Below are 15,826 nucleotides of genomic sequence, written 5' to 3'. Positions count from 1 at the left end.
CGTCAGCTGTTCCCCTGCTGTGTGGATGGCATTGTCTCCTGCTGCCTCCAAAATCACACTACATCAGGCCTCAGCCTGCTCCATGCTTGATCCTGGGCTCCAACAAGGCCAGTTGGTGTTCAGAAGTGCCGTCTTCACAGAGAAAAACACTAGCTCCTGTGTTAGTGGGGTTCAGTAACGTCTGCTGTTCCCCTGCTGTGTGGACAGCAATGTCTCCTGCTGCCTCCAAAATCACACTACATCAGGCCTCAGCCTGCTCCATGCTTGATCCAGGGCTCCAACACTGCCAGTTGGTGTTCAGAAGTGCCATCTTCACAGAGAAAAACACTAACTCCTGTGTTAGTGGGGTTCAGTAACGTCAGCTGTTCCCCTGCTGTGTGGATGGCAATGTCTCCTGCTGCCTCCAAAATCACACTACATCAGGCCTCAGCCTGCTCCATGCTTGATCCTGGGCTCCAACAACGCCAGTTGGTGTTCAGAAGTGCCGTCTTCACAGAGAAAAACACTAGCTCCTGTGTTAGTGGGGTTCGGTAACGTCTGCTGTTCCCCTGCTCTGTGGATGGCAATGTCTCCTGCTGCCTCCAAAATCACACTACATCAGGCCTCAGCCTGCTCCATGCTTGATCCTGGGCTCCAAAACTGCCAGTTGGTATTCAGAAGTGCCGTCTTCACAGAGAAAAACACTAGCTCCTGTGTTAGTGGGGTTCAGTAACGTCAGCTGCTCCCCTGCTGTGTGGACGGCAATGTCTCCTGCTGCCTCCAGAATCACACTACATCAGGCCTGAGCCTGCTCCATGCTTGATCCTGGGCTCCAACAACCCCAGTTGGTGTTCAGAAGTGCCGTCTTCACAGAGAAAAACACTAGCTCCTGTGTTAGTGGGGTTCAGTAACGTCTGCTGTTCCCCTGCTGTGTGGACGGCAATGTCTCCTGCTGCCTCCAAAATCACACTACATCAGGCCTCAGCCTGCTCCATGCTTGATCCTGGGCTCCAAAACTGCCAGTTGGTGTTCAGAAGTGCCGTCTTCACAGAGAAAAACACTAGCTCCTGTGTTAGTGGGGTTCAGTAACGTCAGCTGTTCCCCTGCTGTGTGGACAGCAATATCTCATGCTACCTCCAAAATCACACTACTACTGATTTTTAACCGTGCGCCAATTAGGCCTCTGGCTCCACTGTCTCTAGTATTTCCCCAGGCCTCCAACACCGCCAGTTGCTGCTCAGAAGTTGCGTCTGCACAATCAACACTTTACTAGTTATGGGAATGTGCACATAGCAGGAGACATTGCCGGACACACATCAGGGGATCAGCTGATGTTACTGAGCGCCAGTTACACAGGAACAAGTGTTGATTGTGCAGACGCCACTTCTGAGCAGCAACTGGCTGTGTTGGAGGCCAGGGTAAATACTAGAGACAGTGGAGCCAGAGGCCTAATTGGAGCTCGGTTAAAATCAGTAGTAGTCTACAACCGATATAACATTTGCTGCAATTAGGCCTCAGCCTGCTCCATGCTTGACCCTGGGCTCCAACATTGCCAGTTGCTGCTTAGAACTGTCTTTGGCACGGGTACTCCCTCCTGCCCAGCCTGGTTCCAGCACACCAGCTGTTTCCGGGTAGTGTCAGCATCACTTTTCCACCAATACGTTGTCCTGTCGTGTTGCAGTTGGGTTAGCCGAGTCTATGGTGCCTGCAGTTTAGGTGCTTCCTATGTGGGCTGCGGTTTCTGGTAATAAAGGCTGGTTCCGTAGTGCCAATAGGACAAGCACCCACTGTAGGACTGTGGGTTTCGGTAACTGCGGCTGGCTCGCAGCCTTGCAACTTTGTTTTTCATGGGTAGCTTCTGCTACCCATCCGGGTTCCAGTACCGTCAGCTGGTTCTCGGCAATGCCTTTGGCTGCGGTGCCTCCATCTCGGTATCCGAGTTCCAGAGACGTCTGCTGGTTCTTGGTAGTGCTTTCTAGCACAGGTACCTCCTGCTTAGTCACCGTGTTCCAGCACTGTCAGCTGGTCCTCGGTAGTGCCATTGGCTCTTGTTCCTTCAGCTGCCACTCCGAGTTCCAGCACCGTCAGCTGTTTCTCCGTAGTTGCATTGACTCTTGTAGCTTCTGCTACCCATACAGGTTCCAGCACCGTCAGTTGGTTCTCGGCAGTGCCTTTGGCCTAGGTGCCTCCTTCTCGGTATCTGAGTTCCAGCAGCGTCTGCTGGTCCTTGGTAGTACTTTGTAGCACAGGTACCTCCTGCTTAGTAACTGTGTTCCAGCAAAGTCAGCTGGTCCACGGTTGTGCCATTGGCTCTTGTTCCTCCTGCTGCCCATCCGGGTTCCAGTACCATCAGCTGGTTCTCGGCAGTTCCTCAGCCTTCTTGTACCTTCTGCTACTTTTCAAAGTTCACGCTTGTGGAAATGGTTTTTGGTTCTCACTATGGATCTCCCTGACGACGACCCTGAAGACGACGACGCTGAAGACCACACCAAAGAATACCAAATAGATCACCCTGAAGAAGATGACCAAGAGGACAAAGAACATGAAGACAACCACCAAGATGCAGAACAACAAGAGACAGAAGACCAAGAAGCAGAAGAACAAAAAGCAGAAGGACCAAAAGCAGAAGAACATTAAGCATAAGACTAAAAATCAGAGCAAAAGATATTATCTAAATTATAAGCAGAAGAAGACTAAGCAGTGTATGGGGGTGAGTCCGTTCCTCCTCGTGGTGCCCCTGGAAAATGCCTGCTGCTGCAGGCCAAACTGAACGCGGACAAATCCTGTTGTAAATCTTTTGTGACAGGCAGAACGGAAGGTGTAATCTTCAAACTTTTAGAGATAACAACTACAGGAATGCCTGTCAAAAATAAGAATATGATGAAGAAGAATAATAGGAAGAAGATGAATAAGAATAATATGAAGGATGTACAAAAAAAGAATAATAGGAAGAAGATGAAGAATGTAAAAAAAAAGAATAATAGGAAGAAGGTGAAGAAGAAGAAGATGAATAAGGTGAAGAAGTTGATGAAAAAGATGCTGCTGCTGAGGATGATGAAGGAGAAAGTGTTGGAGAAGTAAAAAAGAAGGTGAAGAGCATGGAAGTAGTGAAACATACATACAGTGGGGCAAAAAAGTATTTAGTCAGTCAGCAATAGTGCAAGTTCCACCACTTAAAAAGATGAGAGGCGTCTGTAATTTACATCATAGGTAGACCTCAACTATGGGAGACAAACTGAGAATAAAAAATCCAGAAAATCACATTGTCTGTTTTTTTTCATTTTATTTGCATATTATGGTGGAAAATAAGTATTTGGTCAGAAACAAGCAATCAAGATTTCTGGCTCTCACAGACCTGTAACTTCTTCTTTAAGAGTCTCCTCTTTCCTCCACTCATTACCTGTAGTAATGGCACCTGTTTAAACTTGTTATCAGTATAAAAAGACACCTGTGCACACCCTCAAACAGTCTGACTCCAAACTCCACTAAGGTGAAGACCAAAGAGCTGTCAAAGGACACCAGAAACAAAATTGTAGCCCTGCACCAGGCTGGGAATACTGAATCTGCAATAGCCAACCAGCTTGGAGTGAAGAAATCAACTGTGGGAGCAATAATTAGAAAATGGAAGACATACAAGACCACTGATAATCTCCCTTGATCTGGTGCTCCACGCAAAATCCCACCCCGTGGGGTCAGAATGATCACAAGAACGGTGAGCAAAAATCCCAGAACCACGTGGGGGGACCTAGTGAATGAACTGCAGAGAGCTGGGACCAATGTAACAAGGCCTACCATAAGTAACACACTACACCACCATGGACTCAGATCCTGCAGTGCCAGACGTGTCCCACTGCTTAAGCCTGTACATGTCCGGGCCCGTCTGAAGTTTGCTAGAGAGCATTTGGATGATCCAGAGGAGTTTTGGGAGAATGTCCTATGGTCTGATGAAACCAAACTGGAACTGTTTGGTAGAAACACAACTTGTCGTGTTTGGAGGAAAAAGAATACTGAGTTGCATCCATCAAACACCATACCTACTGTAAAGCATGGTGGTGGAAACATCATGCTTTGGGGCTGTTTCCCTGCAAAGGGGCCAGGACGACTGATCCGGGTACATGAAAGAATGAATGGGGCCATGTATCGTGAGATTTTGAGTGCAAACCTCCTTCCATCAGCAAGGGCATTGATGATGAAACGTGGCTGGGTCTTTCAACATGACAATGATCCAAAGCACACCGCCAGGGCAACGAAGGAGTGGCTTCGTAAGAAGCATTTCAAGGTCCTGGAGTGGCCTAGCCAGTCTCCAGATCTCAACCCTATAGAAAACCTTTGGAGGGAGTTGAAAGTCCATGTTGCCAAGCGAAAAGCCAAAAACATCACTGCTCTAGAGGAGATCTGCATGGAGGAATGGGCCAACATACCAACAACAGTGTATGGCAACCTTGTGAAGACTTACAGAAAACGTTTGACCTCTGTCATTGCCAACAAAGGATATATCACAAAGTATTGAGATGAAATTTTGTTTCTGACCAAATACTTATTTTCCACCATAATATGCAAATAAAATGAAAAAAAAACAGACAATGTGATTTTCTGGATTTTTTTTTCTCAGTTTGTCTCCCATAGTTGAGGTCTACCTATGATGTAAATTACAGACGCCTCTCATCTTTTTAAGTGGTGGAACTTGCACTATTGCTGACTGACTAAATACTTTTTTGCCCCACTGTATGTAACAAAATATACAAAAGGTTAACATAGTCAATATCTTTGTAACTCTGAACATCTTTAAAAAAAAATTTATTCCTGCTGTTCCATTTGATTGGGCTAAACCTCTATGCCTTTAATGTCTCCTACACCTCCCACAATACATTCTACATTATTCTTAGTTGTTTTTCTTCATGTAGAATTAACCTACAAGGAAAGAAAGGGTTTATTTTAATTCCGATTTTTCTGTCCCATTGACTTGAATGGGGCTTTCAGTATCGGAATCGGCGATACCGATACTTTTTGGGGTATCGGTCCAATCCAATCCGATATTTCCCGATATCGGAAGGTATCGCTCAACACTACTCACTAAGCAAACTTGCCTTTCTGTAATATCCACAGCAATGACTAATGTATACTCTCTATGCTATTCTGGTTGCAAATACAGTATGTCACGTTAAAATATGGAGCAATAAAAATTATGGATCATTTTTAGTGATCTAATGTTGGAAACCTTTCCTCTTTTCACCTTTTAATCTGCTTTGAAAACAATAAATTGTAATTACTTTTGATATTGTTTAAATTCCTGGATGGTGAAATAGATTAATGTAATTACTGCCCCCTGAAGATGGAAGATGGAGTTTAAGTGATTTAGTCTTAGTCATCAGGCTGCTGTAATTGCCTTAGCTCTTAATTTTAGTAGACTGCCTTTTATTACAGTATGACATTAAATTAAAATAAAATCTAAACCATTCTCCAATGTATTTGACTTAAATTTTGTAATGTAGCATGTAGCTTGTGATATGTAAGTGATATGGATTCCTCTAACTCGCATCTGTCCATATCCAGTAGTATTTTGGGTATTGTAACTGTGAGAATAATCCTTATCTTGAAGCAATTTTCAAGGCTTTCAATATTGATTACTTATCCTTTGTTTGAAAAAACAACTGTAGCTCTACATCCGGTGCCCCTGCATGGTGTCCCCTTATCTCTTCATGCAGAGATGCCATCTTAAGGCCCCATCACACACAGTGAGATCGCCAGTGAGATCACTGATTTTGTGACGCCACAGCGATATCTCTGTGTGTGACATGTATCAGTGACCGGCCCTCCTGCCAGGTATCGCTGATCGCGCTCGAACGTCCTGGGCCGTTTTTTGATCGTTGGTCTCCTGCTGGCCAGCGTGCATCGCTGCGTGTGACAGCGAGAGACTAGCGATCAGCGACGCTGGGAGCTGGTTTCCAATGTAAACAGCGGGTATCTAATAGGCGCTGTAATAAGGCTGACATATAAGGCAGAGTGCGAGCAACAATAACCCACCATATAGCAACAGTAGCACTCACCCAGATATATCCAGTAGCACACAAACCTCACACCTCATATAAGGCAAACAAACAACCTCCGGAGGCAAACAGGCAGTCATGAAGCAGACATGCACATGTACCAATACATATATAATACGTAATATACAATCAAAACATGTATCAATATAGTTTATTCATAGAAAAATTAAGACAAGATTATAATAATATTCAAGTACATAAAAACCTAATGCAGAAATATAATGAATATATATAAATATTAAAGATAACAGGGCAGAATACCACCTATATACTGTATTTATGGATCATGTATATGCATGTAACGCCTCAACGTTAATGAATCGCACAGAAATAGAAGGGACGAAAATCCTTGAAAATATCATAAATAGGCCCAATAAGCCTATAAAAAAATGGCACAATGAGCCATGAAAATCAATAGACCTGCCCCATGAGCCAAGGATCATAAACTAGACCTAGGGAGTGACCCCCATGGCCCCTGTGTGGTCATGATGTACCAAGACCACAAGCCACCAAATGCCAATCCCCCCAGTAAACACCAGAACACAAACCCCAATACCATGCAATAAAAAGAGAACCACAAGGGAAAAAAACATCAGTCCAAAAATAATCCCAGGAATATATTGAAGCCAATAAAGCCAGACTAGTGTCTCCAGGATATCGGACCAACGAGTCGCAATTGTGTTGACCAGCCAAACCAGAGACCGCAGGGAGAAGAGCTGCAAACATCTTCGGTAATCCATTATAATACGATTAACCCAAAAATCCTGTGAAGAGCAATTCCTCGTTTAAACCTGCAGGAGCAGCAGAGCCAAGGTTAAAGATCCAACCGGATTCTGATCGCAATAAAAGTTTTTTATAGCAGCCCCCCCTATTAGAAACATAAATCCTCTCCAGGCCCACAACCCATGTGTTGGCAACCTTACCAGAATGCTCGGCCAAAAAAATGGGCCGCCACCGGAGTAAGGGTCCTGCCCTTCAATGAATCCCTCAGGGCCAAATTGATAGTAGAAAAATGTTTTTGAATCCTACGTCGAAGCTGCCGGGACATTTGACCAACATATACCCGCTGACAGGGACAGATTAAGGCATAGATAACATACTCACAGTTGATATAAGACTAAAGTTTATGTCTTGTACCATCCCTTGGGTTAACAAAAAAATCCCTAGTTGGGGACATGTGGGAGCACACATTGCAACTGCCACAATCGATTCCCTTATAGAAATTAATCTCTTACGGCTCCTCCTTTTTCCCTGGTGCCTGTCATCAGGGTGTTTTTTGAACTAGTAAAAAAGGATATATTGTCCCTGTGTTTACGCCCTGTGGTTCTGGATAATCTCAGTGTCAGTGAGAAACAAGCCCTTGTCAGCCTTAAAAATAACAGCGCTTTCCTTATTAAGGAAGCTGATAAAGGGGGTAATGTGGTCCTATGGCCGCATACCCTTTATTTGGAGGAGGCTCATCGCCAGTTGGAAAATACAAGGTTTTACAAAAAATTACCTTCTGATCCTACTGGGGTGTTTTCTGTTAAGCTCAAAAAACTTCTGGACAAGGCTAGGGACCTGGGTATCATCAATAGCCAGGAATTTAATTTCTTGTGGGTTGAGTCGCCGGTGACAGCCACTTTTTACATGTTACCAAAAGTTCATAAGGATCTCCATAAGCCCCCGGGCCGACCTATTGTGGCCAGCATCGGAAGCCTATGTGATAAGGCCTGCATATATGTGGATTATTTCTTGCAGCCTCTGGTTAAGAATTTGCCTTCTTTAGTTAAGGACTCCTCGCAATTTATTAGAATTTGTCGGGGTCTGACTTTACCATCAGTAGTCATGCTTGTAACTTGTGACATAGAATCGTTGTATTCAAACATTAGTCATGAGGATGGCATCACAGCTGTGTTGCATTTTTTGGATCAATTGGGACATTCTGATCGTATGCACGACTCTTTAATTGTGGACCTATTGGACTTTATTCTAAGACACAATTTTTTCTTGTTCGACAGAATGTATTATCCCCAGACCTCAGGTGTGGCCATGGGGGCCAGATGTGCCTTGGCATTGGCAAATTTGTTTTTGGGTTGGTGGGAGGTCACCATGGTCTACCCCCTGGAACTTTTCAAAAGCAAAGTACGTCATTGGTCACGTTTTATTGATGACGTGTTCTTTGTTTGGCTGGGCACTGAGGAGGAATGTTGTGGGTTCATTGAATTTTTGAATGATAATGTACATAATATTCTACTAACACACTCTATGTCCTCCTCTGTTGTTACCTTCCTGGATTTACAGGATTCTGTAAATAATGGCTCCATCATCACCAAGTTGTTTCGTAAGCCTACAGCTACTAATAGCTTATTGGACTAAAGGAGCTTTCATCCGTTGCATACCAGGAAGGGGTTGCCCACCGGGCAGTTCCTGAGGATCGGGAGAAATTGTACCTTGGATGAAGATTTTAATCTAGAGGCTTGTAGGTTGACAGATTGGTTCAGACAGAGGAATTACCCTCGGAAAAGCATTTCCACTGCATTTCAACGGGCCAAGGTCCACACGCAAGATTCGCTCCTGGAAACCTGTAACAAGGTATCAGATGGCAAACCCCGTTTTATCACCAACTTCAATAATCATTGGACCCAGATCAGGGCTATCCTACAAAGGCATTGGGGGATTTTAACAACTAACCTCCATACCTCAGCTGTGGTGGGTGATCGACCGCTTCTAACAGCCACGAGGGCTCCCAATTTTAGGGATCTTCTCACTAGAAGCCATTACATGAGGCAAACCACCAGGCTCAATCGGAGTATTAACCTTAAGGGGTCCTTTGCCTGTGGCAGTTGCAATGTGTGCTCCCACATGTCCCCAACTAAGGATTTTTTTGTTAACCCGAGGGATGGTACAAGACATAAACTTAAGTCTTATATCAACTGTAAAACTGAGTACGTTATCTATGCTTTAATCTGTCCCTGTCAGCGGGTATATGTTGGTCAAACGACCCAGCAGCTTCGACGTAGGATTCAAAAACATTTTTCTACTATCAATTTGGCCCTGGGGGATTCCTTGAAGGGCAAGACCCTTACTCCGGTGGCGGCCCATTTTTTGGCAGAGCATTCTGGTCAGGTTGCCAACACATGGGTTGTGGGCCTGGAGAGTATTTATGTTTCTAATAGGGGGGCTGCTATAAAAAACTTTTATTGCGATCAGAATCCCATTGGATCTTTAACCTTGGCTCTGTTGCTCCTGCAGGTTTAAACGAGGAATTGCTCTTCATAGGATTTTTGGGTTAATCATATTATAATGGATTACCAAAGATCTTTGCAGCTCTTCTCCCCGCGGTCTTTGGTTTGGCTGGTCAACACAATTGCGACTCGTTGGTCCGATATCCTGGAGACACTAGTCTGGCTTTATTGGCTTCAATATATTCCTGGGATTATTTTTGGAATGATGGTTTTTTTCCCTTGTGGTTCTCTTTTTATTGCATGGTATTGGGGTTTGTGTTCTGGTGTTTACTGGGGGGATTGGCATTTGGCGGCTTGTGGTCTTGGTACATTATGACCGCACAGGGGCCATGGGGGTCACTTCCTAGGTCTAGTTTATAATCCTTGGCTCATGGGGCAGGTCTATTGATTTTCATGGCTCATTGTGCCATTTTTTTATAGGCTCATTGGGCCTATTTATGATATTTTCAAGGATTTTCATCCCTTCTATTTCTGTGTGATTCATTAGCGTTGAGGCTGGTATATGCATATACATGATCCATAAATATATAGGTGGTATTCTGCCCTGTTATCTTTAATATTTATATATATTCATTATATTTCTGCATTAGGTTTTTAAGTACTTGAATATTATTATAATTTTGTCTTAATTTTTCTATGAATAAACTATATTGATACATGTTTTGATTGTATATTACGTATTATATATGTATTGGCACATGTGCATGTCTGCTTCATGACTGCCTGTTTGCCTCCGGAGGTTGTTTGCCTTATATGAGGTGTAAGGTTTGTGTGCTACTGGATATATCTGGGTGAGTGCTACTGTTGCTATGTGGTGGGTTATTGTTGCGCGCACTCTGCCTTATATGTCAACCTTATTACAGCTCCTATTAGTGATAGCAGAGTTCCTGCTCTGAATTCATGCAGGTGTTCTGATATGGCCCATACTTTCTTATGCGCAAGTGCAGGTTCACTATAATTTTGGCTGAGATGTCAGCCTTTTTACAGCGCCTATTGGGGAACTAGGATGTCCTGCGCTTTGTTTTGCACAGGCGCACTTACATGGCCTGTGTTCCAGTCACGTGGATGTGGTCTTAGCACCTCCCCCCAGTTTTATTGGATATGTAATGTACGGTCCATCCAGCACATGCGCTGTGACGCAGCTTGTGTTCCACATTGCACAGGTGCGTTCTTCTTTCTCTTCATTGCATGCAGCTTCCACCCCCGGATACAGCCTGCAGTTCACCGGTTCAGCGGTTTTCCCATGACACACTAGTAGACTATTAGGTAATTAATCTTGGTCTATTTTAAGTACAGGTAGGCATCGGTGTCATTACTTCCCCTGACGAAGCCCTGCTTGCCAGGGCGATACGCATGGGGCCACGGTTCTTTTCTGCTCAGAGCTCTGATTCAGGGGGTTTGGGCCCTCTACTATACACTGCATATCCGGTAAACTAAACCGTTATCTTTTTCAGGCTAATATGGAGCGGTTATTTCTGTTTTCTTTCTAAACATTTCCAGCTATTTTACTGGTATGTTGTTTCTCTTGGGGGAGTAGCTCTTTATCATGAGGGGTTCTCCCCTCTCAACCAAGTGGGTTAACCCAAGTTCATATGTTTTTTCCCTGGGGTTTGGATACATTATATGCCTCATGAGCCATTAGGTTTAGGATTGATTTACCTCTTTTTTGGGTATATGTTATGCATTTCGTATATATTGGGCCTCATAGCTACTTTTCTGAGCAGATGTGGTTTTTTGGTTTTAATTGTGTTTTAATACCTTGTTGTGCCAATAAAGCTTGTACCATTACAATGTTTTAACAAATATATCTTTGTGGTGTGCATTTTTTGCAGTGGTGCTTTTTCTCTAGTGCTATTACTTTTTCACTACTGTTTTGCACCCCAAGCTTCAATATATAGCTGTGTGCCTAGTATTTTTCTTTTTGTGCTTCCAGTGTCCTGAATCTGAATCCCTGGTCCCAGTGTGGCCAGTGTCCTGAGCATAGTTCCCAAGTCCCGATGCAGTCAGTCCTGTTTCGAAGTCCCCTGGTCCCAGTGCGGTAGGAGAGTGAATATTGTCCTCTGGTCCTGGGGTGGCCAGTCCTGAATTCTAAGTCCCTTGGTCCCGATGCGGTCAGTCCTATTTGCAAAGTCACCTGATTCTAGTGAAGCCAGTGCCTGAATGTTTTCCACTGGTCGTGAAATGGCCAGTTCTGGATCCTGGTGCAGCCAGTCCTGTTGCCGAAGTCCCCTGGTCCCAGTTCGGCCAGTGCCTGAATATTGTCCTCTAATCTGTGTGTGACCAGTCCCTGAGCCAGTATCCTAGACCTCTGTGTCTGAACACTGCCCTAGCCAAAACCACTGTCAGCGTACCTGACCACTGGAATTAACAGCTGCAGTACCAGGTTCTACTCTAGTTATATTTGGGCCCCCACAAATCTAAAAAACATATTTAATTATATTTTTTCGCTGAGATGGATATATATATTGTGTGTGTAATACATAAATATATATATACAGTATATCCATTATCATGCAGTTCTGCTGGCTCCAGGGCAGTCAGTCTTGCAGTCAGGTGACAACTAGTGTCCGCTATGTCAGTGACTAGAACACTGCAGACATGGCTGACACTTTACCTGGCACATGACAGAAAGTGTGCAGAGCGACTCCTTGTGGCAGAGCCCAACAATGTATATATTACATTTAATGTCTGGTGCCTGTATCATCTGGTTTCTGCTCTATTCATTGTCTATGGAACTGATGGAAATAGCCGAGTGCAGTCCTCAGCAGCTCTATAGATAATGAATAGAGCTGGGGGCCCAGTAGTTGAATCCCCAGTAATCAGCAAGTTATCCATGATCTGCTGGATCACACATACATCGTACATACATATACCGTACATACACACACAGATACACATACCGTACATGCATACACATACACACACCATATATACACACATATACTGTACATGCATACACACATACACATAACATACATACATACACCATACATACCCACAGATAAACACTTATATACAGTACATACATACACCATACATACATACACAGAGATATATCGTACATACACACACATACCATAGATACATACACACATACACCATACTTGCACACAGATACACATACATATACTGTATATGCATACACACACATACACATAACATACATACACACAAACACATATATACAGTACATATATACACATACATATACCATACATACATATACACAGATATATCATACATACACACACATATACATACCATAGATACATACACTGTACATAACTATACTGTACATACACACCACTTATATACACATAGTATACACATACATACACATATACCGTACATACACACATACTTATATAAACATATTGTGTCTACAAATGCATACACATATACCGTACATACATGCACATAGACATACACCATATATACATGCACACATATACCGTACATACCTATACCGCACATACACACACACTTATATACACATAGTGTACATATAGTATACATATATCTACACATATACCATACATACACACACTTACATACAAATTCAAATTCAAAATTCAAAGAAGCTTTATTGGAAGGACTGAATACACATTAGTTTGGCCAAAGCAAGTGTACAAAAGGGAATAGGGATAGGGACTGAAGGGATGTTGGGTAGGGGCTGTAGGAAAGGTGGATAGGGCAGATCCAGGATGGGGGCTATAGAAGTCCATGGCATAGGGAGGGTGGATGGGGGGATGGGGGCAGACCCAGGATGGGGCTATAGAAGTCTATGGCATAGGGAAGGTGGATGGGGGCATACATGCACATAGACATACACTATATATACATACACACATACAGTATACCGTACATACACAGACACACATACACTGTACATACTGTGGTGTAGTGACCACTGTGTCCGCTAGGGGGCGCTGCGTGGGTGTCCCAGGATGAACGGATAGCCTTGTCCAGAGTGGTAACAGGAGCAGGGTGCTAAAGGATCGTTATGTATCTCAAGGTGGGTGGCCTTGGGATGAAGGCTTGCTTATGTGCTGATCAGCAGAGCCGATCTTTCGTTCCAATGTGTTTGGGAAGTCTCCAGGTAACTGGTGAGACGGGCAGGACCAGTTACCTACAAACCCACCCAGGGGGTGTGTTTAAGAACGCTATTGTAAAGTGTGTATGAGTGGTTGAAGGACCTGTGATGAGGTCATAGCCATGTGACCCGGTGGGCGTGGCTACGGACCATATAAGGTGGCCAGGGTAGGTCACATGGAGTGAATGCAGGGACCTGGTTGGTCCGTTTTGGAAGGTTCTGTCTGAGAGAGTTGGGGCTGTCTTCCTGACAGCATGTGAACGCTGTGTTTAATGGCTGCACGTGCCTGATAGTTCTCTGGAGGGAATGGACGATTGTAGCGTGGTGAAGCAGCCATGAGGTAAACCCAGAGAGGGGATATATCCGTGAGGCTGAAGAGCCTGCGTATGGAACATAGCATAACCTGTGTGACCACAGGCTTAACAGAGGGAAGCTCTGTCATGGACGCTATGCTGTTTTCTATTGCTTTGATGGTTTGGTGCATGAATAAACCGCTTGGACTGTGATTGTTTTATTGAAAACCTGTGCCGGATGTGATTTATTTGCTGCCAATTGAGTATCCCCTACTCGAATGACAGCGCTACCTTACAATACATACACAGATACATACACATATATCATACTTACACAGACACACACATATACACTCACACACACATACATATACTGTACACACACATATGTAAATATACACACACATAATAATCTACGACCCCAAGTGTTCTGTTCAGATGAACCATGGAGGTCAGACACATAGTGCAGAGATAAGCTGGAGCCTGGAGACGACTGGAGGGCCCACTGTGGGGGGATGGGGACACAGAGCACAGAGGATTTCAGCTCCCCGCTGCTGCAGAGCTCTCCACTGCAGGGAGCTCCCCTCCCCCGACCTCCTCTGGGAGATGTCCTGTGCAGTGAGCCTCTTCCCTGACCTCCTCTCTGTGAGATGTCCCGTGCAGTGAGCTCCCCTCTCCTGAACTCCTCTCTGGGAGATGTCCGGTGCAGTGAGCCTCTTCATCTGACCTGTGCTCCTAGATGCTGCAGCCTGCCTGGAATGGCACAATCAAGGAAGCAGAATACAGTACACACTGTAAGTCCTGCTCTTCCTCCACTGCAGTCCCCTGTGTGCTGTGCAGCCCGGGCCCCTGACAACCAGTGAGTACTCACCATTGGGACGCACGCGCCATGCAGGAGGACAGACGACAGCCAGTGAGCGCTCTCCTCAGTCTGGTGAGGAAAGCGTTCATTGGTCAGCGTCTCTCCCTGCATGACACACCCCTTTTTGAACTCCTGCTCTCCCGTGCCGCTCTCTCCCCAACTCAGGTGATTACAGCAGGAAGTGAGAGTGGCCCCTTACACTCCCGCTACCTGCAATCTGGACTCTGGCCCCATAGCGGCTGCTTACTCTGCCGCTATGGACAGTACGCTCAGGGGCCCCCTTCCACGTCTGGGCCCCGGTGCATTGCACCGGCTGAACTGGTGGTATGTCCGCCCATGTATATTGCATATAAATATAACAAATGCATATAACACATAACATACATAACATATAAAGTTTATTAGATTTTCTTACACTATTGATTTATTCAAAGTTTATTGAAACAAATGTTAATATTTATTAAAGCCTTCAGATTACGGCACAAATCCTTAAGGAACCTGCAGCAAAATCTATATCTTTTCCACATACGAAAGAGACACATTTCTCTTATAACATATTACAAATTTCATTGAAGCAACTGTGAATGTTTATTAAAGCCTTTGGATATTGGCACAAATCCACGATGAATCTACAACAAAAAATGAATTTTTTTTCCATATGACTGCTACTATATTTCACTGCTTTTACTTGAGCATATCCAAAGGTAAAATATGCAGGTTTTCTTTCCCATTTGGACTTATTACTCATATATTTGGACCTCAGGTATGAAAAATGATTTATGTGATAACCTCCATAAAAAAACATATACAGTGGCATGTACAGTGGGGGAAATAATAATTTGATCCCTTGCCGATTTTGTAAGTTTTCCCACTGACAAAGACATGAACAATCTATCATTTTAAGGGTATGTTAATTTTAACATTGAGAGATAGAATATCAAAAATAAAATCCAGAAAATTACATTGTTTAAATTATATAAATGTATTTGTATTTTGCAGTGAGAAATAAGTATTTGATCATCTACAAACCATTAAGAGTTATGGACCTGTATTAAAGACAGCTGTTTTACATAGTCACCTTTATAAAAGCCTCCTGTCCACAGACTCAATTAATCAGTCAGACTCTAACCTCAACCACATGGGCAAGACCAAAGAGCTTTCTAAGGATGTCAGGGACAAGATCATAGATCTGCACAAAGCTGGAATGGGTTACAAAACCATAAGTAAGACGTTGGGTGAGAAGGAGACAACTGTTGGTGCAATTGTAAGAAAATGGAAGAAATACAAAATGACTGTCAGTCAAAATAGATCTGGGGCATTATGCA

General features: G+C 43.9%; 1 long non-coding RNA gene across 1 annotated transcript in view; it reads right to left on the bottom strand.

The window, feature by feature from the left end:
* Nucleotides 1-14,559, bottom strand: part of LOC141083595 (uncharacterized) — a 50,654-nt gene extending 36,095 nt beyond the window's left edge. The window contains exon 1 of the long non-coding RNA XR_012230764.1: nucleotides 14,511-14,559. This is a non-coding gene — a long non-coding RNA (uncharacterized lncRNA). The remainder of the gene's footprint in view (nucleotides 1-14,510) is intronic.
* Nucleotides 14,560-15,826: the final 1,267 nt, after the last annotated feature.

Source organism: Dendrobates tinctorius, unplaced genomic scaffold (genome assembly GCF_039654945.1).
Source record: "Dendrobates tinctorius isolate UK_male_01 unplaced genomic scaffold, ASM3965494v1 ptg000005l, whole genome shotgun sequence".
Lineage (NCBI taxonomy): Eukaryota > Metazoa > Chordata > Amphibia > Anura > Dendrobatidae > Dendrobates > Dendrobates tinctorius.
Note: the sequence above shows the minus strand (reverse complement) of the source record. Positions and strands in the feature narration are given on the sequence as shown.